We start from the raw sequence: 7,500 nt of genomic DNA on the forward strand, positions 1-7,500 counted from the left end.
TCAAAGTTCTTTTCAACTTTCCCTCACGGTACTTGTTCGCTATCGGTCTCGTGGTCATATTTAGTCTCAGATGGAGTTTACCACCCACTTGGAGCTGCACTCTCAAGCAACCCGACTCGAAGGAGAGGTCCCGCCGACGCTCGCACCGGCCGCTACGGGCCTGGCACCCTCTACGGGCCGTGGCCTCATTCAAGTTGGACTTGGGCTCGGCGCGAGGCGTCGGGGTAGTGGACCCTCCCAAACACCACATGCCACGACAGGCGGCAGCCTGCGGGGTTCGGTGCTGGACTCTTCCCTGTTCGCTCGCCGCTACTGGGGGAATCCTTGTTAGTTTCTTTTCCTCCGCTTAGTAATATGCTTAAATTCAGCGGGTAGTCTCGCCTGCTCTGAGGTCGTTGTACGAGGTGTCGCACGCCACACCGCCAGCCGGCTGTGCACGCTACCGAGAAAGTACCGGTATGCGAACCGCCAGGCGACGGGCGCGCATCGCACGTTTAAGGAGACGCGGCCGGCCACACAGGCGACCACGACACTCCCACGTCTCCGAAGCGGGACAAACGCCGCGCGCTTCAGTATACGTAGCCGACCCTCAGCCAGACGTGGCCCGGGAACGGAATCCATGGACCGCAATGTGCGTTCGAAACGTCGATGTTCATGTGTCCTGCAGTTCACATGTCGACGCGCAATTTGCTGCGTTCTTCATCGACCCACGAGCCGAGTGATCCACCGTCCTGGGTGATCTTTTCCTTTTCAGTCTCCCACTGTCTCTTTCAAGACAGTAGCATTTGCGGGACTGAGGCGTCTGACGGCCCCTGTTCCACTATTTTTTTTGTGTCCAACGGCCTCACAGCCGATGGGCGTCGTACGGCTCCACACCGGAGCGGACAGGCACTCGGGCGAACGTCATTCAAAACCGGCGCCAGGCGCCAGGTACCGCAGGCCAGCCGCTCCAGAGCTTCAGCGCTCGTACCACACAACAACAACACTTCCGCTAGTTTTGAGAGGCACGCGTGGTTCCGCACGCGGCGCACGGCCACTGCCGTACAGGTAGCGTGTTGCGCGACACGACACGCACATCGAAAGACATGCAGTCTAGTCGGTAATGATCCTTCCGCAGGTTCACCTACGGAAACCTTGTTACGACTTTTACTTCCTCTAAATGATCAAGTTTGGTCATCTTTCCGGTAGCATCGGCAACGACAGAGTCGATGCCGCGTACCAGTCCGAAGACCTCACTAAATCATTCAATCGGTAGTAGCGACGGGCGGTGTGTACAAAGGGCAGGGACGTAATCAACGCGAGCTTATGACTCGCGCTTACTGGGAATTCCTCGTTCATGGGGAACAATTGCAAGCCCCAATCCCTAGCACGAAGGAGGTTCAGCGGGTTACCCCGACCTTTCGGCCTAGGAAGACACGCTGATTCCTTCAGTGTAGCGCGCGTGCGGCCCAGAACATCTAAGGGCATCACAGACCTGTTATTGCTCAATCTCGTGCGGCTAGAAGCCGCCTGTCCCTCTAAGAAGAAAAGTAATCGCTGACAGCACGAAGGATGTCACGCGACTAGTTAGCAGGCTAGAGTCTCGTTCGTTATCGGAATTAACCAGACAAATCGCTCCACCAACTAAGAACGGCCATGCACCACCACCCACCGAATCAAGAAAGAGCTATCAATCTGTCAATCCTTCCGGTGTCCGGGCCTGGTGAGGTTTCCCGTGTTGAGTCAAATTAAGCCGCAGGCTCCACTCCTGGTGGTGCCCTTCCGTCAATTCCTTTAAGTTTCAGCTTTGCAACCATACTTCCCCCGGAACCCAAAAGCTTTGGTTTCCCGGAGGCTGCCCGCCGAGTCATCGGAGGAACTGCGGCGGATCGCTGGCTGGCATCGTTTATGGTTAGAACTAGGGCGGTATCTGATCGCCTTCGAACCTCTAACTTTCGTTCTTGATTAATGAAAACATACTTGGCAAATGCTTTCGCTTCTGTTCGTCTTGCGACGATCCAAGAATTTCACCTCTAACGTCGCAATACGAATGCCCCCGCCTGTCCCTATTAATCATTACCTCGGGTTCCGAAAACCAACAAAATAGAACCGAGGTCCTATTCCATTATTCCATGCACACAGTATTCAGGCGGGCTTGCCTGCTTTAAGCACTCTAATTTGTTCAAAGTAAACGTGCCGGCCCACCGAGACACTCAACAAAGAGCACCCTGGTAGGATTTAAACGGGGTCCGCCTCGGGACGCGAAAGCACCCCTTCGGCTCGCCCCACCGGCAGGACGTCCCACGATACATGCCAGTTAAACACCGACGGGCGGTGAACCAACAGCGTGGGACACAAATCCAACTACGAGCTTTTTAACCGCAACAACTTTAATATACGCTATTGGAGCTGGAATTACCGCGGCTGCTGGCACCAGACTTGCCCTCCAATAGATACTCGTTAAAGGATTTAAAGTGTACTCATTCCGATTACGGGGCCTCGGATGAGTCCCGTATCGTTATTTTTCGTCACTACCTCCCCGTGCCGGGAGTGGGTAATTTGCGCGCCTGCTGCCTTCCTTGGATGTGGTAGCCGTTTCTCAGGCTCCCTCTCCGGAATCGAACCCTGATTCCCCGTTACCCGTTACAACCATGGTAGGCGCAGAACCTACCATCGACAGTTGATAAGGCAGACATTTGAAAGATGCGTCGCCGGTACGAGGACCGTGCGATCAGCCCAAAGTTATTCAGAGTCACCAAGGCAAACGGACCAGACAAGCCAATCCGATTGGTTTTGATCTAATAAAAGCGTCCCTTCCATCTCTGGTCGGGACTCTGTTTGCATGTATTAGCTCTAGAATTACCACAGTTATCCAAGTAACGTGGGTACGATCTAAGGAACCATAACTGATTTAATGAGCCATTCGCGGTTTCACCTTAATGCGGCTTGTACTGAGACATGCATGGCTTAATCTTTGAGACAAGCATATGACTACTGGCAGGATCAACCAGGGAGCTGCGTCAACTAGAGCTGAGCAGCCGGCCGCCCGGGAGTGTGTCCCGGGGGCCCGCGCGAACACGCAAGCGTCCGCTCAATTATTCTGCAAACAGGAGGAGGCCGAGCTCCCCTGCACGATACACCTCGAAACCCTCTCAGGTCCCGGCGGCGCGCAGCGCCGTCCTAGGTACTTGGTCGGTTTCGAGAGAGGCGCAATCGCCCGGAGTTAGGCGAGTAGACGGTTTTAGTGCGAACACCCTTGCTCCCAACTGAGCTTGCCGCTGCCGACAGAGGCCCGGGAGCGTGCTGTCGTGGCATTGCCGGCGGGAGACAACACGCGCCACCTATGGTGACCGGCAGCTCCAACGCCAGCGCCACACAAGGGCAAAGCCCCACTTGGGTGCAGAAGCGAACTCTCCCAGCACAGCGCACGCGCCAACACGTCCGCACAACTGCGATACAAACCACCTGCGAGAACCGCTGGGGCGACCGAGCAGCAGACGGCGTCGCGGCGCCGAGTGCCAGGCGGCGGCGCATCCTCAACGCACACAGTCCTCAATCAGACCAGCACACTGCAGATGTCCACCGCGCTTCGCACCGGGCTCGGCTGAACCAACTTTGGCCGCCAGGCGCCGCGTGCAGGGTGCGCCGCAGCGTAGCTGCGCCGCCTGCCGGGCCCGTCGGCTGGCGCTCCTGCCACTCGGCGCCCCCCACCAGCCGCCTGTTGCGCGTGCGCCCACGCAGCGCGCGGCCAACACGCCGGGCGGCCCCCCTTCACCGGCCGGGAACAGTCCCACCAAGCCACCGCCGCGTATCGCTTCATACCCACATGGGCCTAGTCACGCGTGTGGATGTGGCGGGTACCGCTGAAACAACCGGTTAATAGCTGTACCGATCGTCGCCATCACAGATTCACCTCCAGCGTGAACAACCGCTCAACAACGGATTTCCAGTTCATTTGCGTATCTTGGGCAGTAAACGTAGATGTCCACCTACATTTGCGAATTCAACAATTCTTGCATGCCAGGATGTCATGTGTCACGACACGCTACATCAGACCACATACACACTGCGACATGTGCAGAAGAGAACACGTGGAAGGTGGCCCGCGCACGTATGCGATGTACCTTCCGCGATCCACTGTCAACCGGCATCTGCGGCATGTCCCAGATATGGAACGCGGTCCACCAGGGTAGCACTTTGTGTGAGGCAATACGACAAAGTCGGAATACACGCGTCACTACATCAGACGGCTCACGCTGACCTGACCTGACCTGACTCACCGCACCACCACCCCCAGCGACCCAGGGTGACATACAATGCGTTCGTACGTTCCTCCCACACGCCTCTACGGCGTACCACAGTGCAACCTAGCTGTTATTGGGAGACGAGACAAGTAGCATCAAGCACAACATATGGAAATTGAGATTCGACACCGTTGGGCACAGCCAGCGTACGGTCACACGTATCACACTACTTCACTCTGTACGTAACGACCGATGATCGGTACAGCGTGTGGGTTACGCGTACGACATCAGCGGACAATGGACACAGACCATACCACGACGTACACTGAGGGCGTCGACATCTGAATGCAACTGAACAGCTGCGAGGCTCATTTAACACTCAAACGCCAGACCGACCAGCTTGAGAGGACAGAGACACAAAGAGGGGGACAGAGGGGGACAGAGGGGGGGGAGGGGGGGGGTCGGCGATATAGTCCTATTGCAGTACAATTGACAGTGGATAGCAGGAATATGTGGAAAGTAAGCAACACTCGCAAGACATCTACATGAGGATAACAACGACACCAGAGATTCCGAGCAGTGAACTATGTTAGGCAAAGGGACAACGTGGGTTAGGTTAAGGGACAACGTGGGTTAGGTTAAGGGACAACGTGGGTTAGGTTAAGGGACAACGTGGGTTAGGTTAAGGGACAACGTGGGTTAGGTTAAGGGACAACGTGGGTTAGGTTAAGGGACAACGTGGGTTAGGTTAAGGGACAACGTGGGTTAGGTTAAGGGACAACGTGGGTTAGGTTAAGGGACAACGTGGGTTAGGTTAAGGGACAACGTGGGTTAGGTTAAGGGACAACGTGGGTTAGGTTAAGGGACAACGTGGGTTAGGTTAAGGGACAACGTGGGTTAGGTTAAGGGACAACGTGGGTTAGGTTAAGGGACAACTTGAGTTAGGTTAAGGGACAACTTGAGTTAGGTTAAGGGACAACTTGAGTTAGGTTAAGGGACAACTTGAGTTAGGTTAAGGGACAAATTGAGTTAGGTTAAGGGACAAATTGAGTTAGGTTAAGGGACAAATTGAGTTAGGTTAAGGGACAAATTGAGTTAGGTTAAGGGACAAATTGAGTTAGGTTAAGGGACAACTTGAGTTAGGTTAAGGGACAACTTGAGTTAGGTTAAGGGACAAATTGAGTTAGGTTAAGGGACAACTTGAGTTAGGTTAAGGGACAACTTGAGTTAGGTTAAGGGACAACTTGAGTTAGGTTAAGGGACAACTTGAGTTAGGTTAAGGGACAACTTGAGTTAGGTTAAGGGACAAATTGAGTTAGGTTAAGGGACAAATTGAGTTAGGTTAAGGGACAAATTGAGTTAGGTTAAGGGACAAATTGAGTTAGGTTAAGGGACAAATTGAGTTAGGTTAAGGGACAAATTGAGTTAGGTTAAGGGAACTTGAGTTAGGTTAAGGGACAACTTGAGTTAGGTTAAGGGACAACTTGAGTTAGGTTAAGGGACAACTTGAGTTAGGTTAAGGGACAACTTGAGTTAGGTTAAGGGACAAATTGAGTTAGGTTAAGGGACAAATTGAGTTAGGTTAAGGGACAAATTGAGTTAGGTTAAGGGACAAATTGAGTTAGGTTAAGGGACAAATTGAGTTAGGTTAAGGGACAAATTGAGTTAGGTTAAGGGACAACTTGAGTTAGGTTAAGGGACAAATTGAGTTAGGTTAAGGGACAACTTGAGTTAGGTTAAGGGACAACTTGAGTTAGGTTAAGGGACAACTTGAGTTAGGTTAAGGGACAACTTGAGTTAGGTTAAGGGACAACTTGAGTTAGGTTAAGGGACAACTTGAGTTAGGTTAAGGGACAACTTGAGTTAGGTTAAGGGACAAATTGAGTTAGGTTAAGGGACAAATTGAGTTAGGTTAAGGGACAAATTGAGTTAGGTTAAGGGACAAATTGAGTTAGGTTAAGGGACAACTTGAGTTAGGTTAAGGGACAACTTGAGTTAGGTTAAGGGACAACTTGAGTTAGGTTAAGGGACAACTTGAGTTAGGTTAAGGGACAAATTGAGTTAGGTTAAGGGACAAATTGAGTTAGGTTAAGGGACAAATTGAGTTAGGTTAAGGGACAACTTGAGTTAGGTTAAGGGACAAATTGAGTTAGGTTAAGGGACAAATTGAGTTAGGTTAAGCGATAATCTGGTACAGCCACAGTTAGGTTAAGCGATAATCTGGTACAGCCACAGTTAGGTTAAGCGATAATCTGGTACAGCCACAGTTAGGTTAAGCGATAATCTGGTACAGCCACAGTTAGGTTAAGCGATAATCTGGTACAGCCACAGTTAGGTTAAGCGATAATCTGGTACAGCCACAGTTAGGTTAAGCGATAAACTGGTACAGCCACAGTTAGGTTAAGCGATAAACTGGTACAGCCACAGTTAGGTTAAGCGATAAACTGGTACAGCCACAGTTAGGTTAAGCGATAAACTGGTACAGCCACAGTTAGGTTAAGCGATAAACTGGTACAGCCACAGTTAGGTTAAGCGATAAACTGGTACAGCCACAGTTAGGTTAAGCGATAAACTGGTACAGCCACAGTTAGGTTAAGCGATAAACTGGTACAGCCACAGTTAGGTTAAGCGATAAACTGGTACAGCCACAGTTAGGTTAAGCGATAAACTGGTACAGCCACAGTTAGGTTAAGCGATAAACTGGTACAGCCACAGTTAGGTTAAGCGATAAAGTTGGTTAAATTTGGTATTGTGTGGGAAGGGGGCAGAGAGAGAGGGGGGGGGGGTGGATAGTGGTGGCAGTACACGGATGCCTGAGTCACCGTCAGATACGTCACGTCGGTTCGATGCTTGTAGCAAGAGGCTGGCGGATGTGTGTCTCTCACTTCTGCAATTTTTCATGTGGTATAACACGAGGGCGGGGGATGATATTTGGTGCCCCTCTGTGTAGGATGTGTGTTGGTGGTGTTGATTTATCTGAGCAATGGTAGTTGTCGGAGGAGTGGGGTATTGTGCTTTTATAGGTGGACCTACTGCTCTGGTTATCATAGTGTCGACGGTGCAATGTGGCAGAGAGGATGCACTCGACATTGTCGCATTCCAGATGTTTACGTATTGTGTGTCTCCGTTGCAGGCCGAGAGTGGTGCATGTTCGAGTGTCTGGCTGACGTGCGATTCACGTTGTGTGCCCAGTCTTACAGCACGTATAGGGACATTCGCATAAATCATCTATATTTGGCCTTGCATCATTTACTAAGCAGTGCCGTGAGACGACCGA

The 7,500-nt window shown here is 51.7% G+C and overlaps 3 non-coding genes across 3 annotated transcripts in view; all 3 read right to left on the minus strand.

Moving 5' to 3' along the window:
- LOC126317612 (large subunit ribosomal RNA) overlaps positions 1-395 on the minus strand; it is a 4,222-nt gene extending 3,827 nt beyond the window's left edge. The window contains exon 1 of the ribosomal RNA XR_007556763.1: positions 1-395. This exon is cut by the window's left edge and continues 3,827 nt beyond it. This is a non-coding gene — a ribosomal RNA (large subunit ribosomal RNA).
- Positions 396-583: 188 nt separating this feature from the next.
- On the minus strand, positions 584-738 carry LOC126317606 (5.8S ribosomal RNA). Its single transcript, XR_007556757.1, has one exon. It is a non-coding gene; the product is annotated as a 5.8S ribosomal RNA (ribosomal RNA).
- A 362-nt stretch (positions 739-1,100) lies between these two features.
- Positions 1,101-2,993, minus strand: LOC126317601 (small subunit ribosomal RNA). Its single transcript, XR_007556753.1, has one exon. It is a non-coding gene; the product is annotated as a small subunit ribosomal RNA (ribosomal RNA).
- Positions 2,994-7,500: the final 4,507 nt, after the last annotated feature.

Source organism: Schistocerca gregaria, unplaced genomic scaffold (assembly GCF_023897955.1).
Source record: "Schistocerca gregaria isolate iqSchGreg1 unplaced genomic scaffold, iqSchGreg1.2 ptg000638l, whole genome shotgun sequence".
In the NCBI taxonomy this organism is placed as follows: Eukaryota; Metazoa; Arthropoda; class Insecta; order Orthoptera; family Acrididae; genus Schistocerca; species Schistocerca gregaria.